The sequence below is a fragment of the Protobothrops mucrosquamatus genome, unplaced genomic scaffold (genome assembly GCF_001527695.2).
Source record: "Protobothrops mucrosquamatus isolate PMUCROS unplaced genomic scaffold, P.Mucros_1.0 scaffold_149, whole genome shotgun sequence".
NCBI lineage: Eukaryota > Metazoa > Chordata > Lepidosauria > Squamata > Viperidae > Protobothrops > Protobothrops mucrosquamatus.
In genome coordinates, this window is record NW_015386225.1 from 1,297 (window position 1) to 3,097 (window position 1,801).

Below are 1,801 nucleotides of genomic sequence, written 5' to 3' on the forward strand. Positions count from 1 at the left end.
TAATCCCAGAGTAGAAAATACATCTGCTGCATATCTTAGTAGAAGTGGGCACATATATATTTTTAGCTCTTCATCTTTTTATAATAAATGGAGATAATGAAGCAAATATGAGGTCACCATTCCTTATTTAATGAATCTTTATAGTTTCTTCCTTTACAGGAAAAACAACTTTCTATGCAGTGTGAGCAAAGGCAGTCCCAACACTAGGAGAACACATGATAATGGGAAAGTTACAGCAATGAATTAAAGCTGAACAATGCCTGACCTCACGTTGCATATTGGAATAAAACTGTAGAAATAACATTAGGGCTTAGAGTGATATCTCTGTATATGAGGCCTATCTTTCCGCTTATGTAAGCAACCATATTTCAACAAGTCATATTTTGGCAAACTGTGTAAATCCAGATTATTATATGGTGCCATTAAGATTCAAGAAGAAATAATATTTAGTTTTAAAAACATTACATAAGCCTCCAGTGTAATTGACTTTTGAGACTATCAAATTTAAATAAAGAATTGGCAGCTGGGAGGTTTTCTGAGAGTAATTTAAATTAAATTACTAATATTATATAATGTATATTAATAATAAATAATGGATTTGGGGGGGAAAAATCAAAGAACTTGATATATTTTATCCAGGGAAAAGAAGCCCGTCTACAGCAATATAAGACAATAAATGTTATACAGGACAAATGTAATACAGAAATGTAAGACAAATTAATACATGGCAAGCAAAGACTTCAGAGTTTTTAGGGACCCTTTTAGTGTTAAATTCAGTGTCAAATTCAGGGATCACCTTGGTCAGACATCATGTCCCAGGAATCAGTGGGGTTTTTTTTTTAACATGTAGCTGCTTCTTCTCTTGATACTCTCTGTTAAGATATACTTTATACAGTATATAAACATAATTTGACTTTTTACCCAACTCGCTAATTATTTGTTTACAAATAATTGTTTGCATTTTGTTTTGCGTGTTATGAACATAATTGTGGATTATTTAAACCATTATCTTAGAACACATGAACACAGATTGCTCCTTGGCTTCTGATCCTCTGGCAGCATTATTCGGCATTATAATCTATAGTGTTTAGCATTTGGGGACTAAAGAAATGTTAGTGTTGCATTATAAAATACATTAGCACCAAGAGGGTTACAACAATGGTTTCCTGTGACTGGAGACAGACTTGGTGAATCTTCAAATATGGAATGTTTGTTTCTAGTACCCCAACAACTGTCCTTTCCATTTATGAAGAAGCAGCTAAGGCAACCTCTGTCCACTAAGGTGCAACATCACAAGGGAGCTTGGTTCACCTCACTCCTCTCCCCATCTTTAGTGGATTGGCAATTGTGGAATTGGAATGGAAAGCTTGATTAATAAATAATATCAACGACAATGAGAAGAGAGAAGTACCTAACCATTCTTCCAACACATGTCACTGTGAAATCAAATATGAGATTCAGGGTGTAATTGGCTGTGAAAAATTCCAAGGATTATACTTTCAGTGATCAATTATATTGAATAGACACATGTACATATCTTTGTTAAAAATATACATATATTTTTATATACATATATATATATATATATATATATATATATATATATATATATATATATATATATATATATATATATATATATATATATATATATATATATATATATATACATAGATATGAAGACATATAAAATGTGATAAAATGTCGATCAAAATGTTATTTTTGTACATATAAGGATACAAAGATAAGCAAACTCTAATCTTTACATCATGAGTTCATAATCTTTATGTTTCTATTTCAG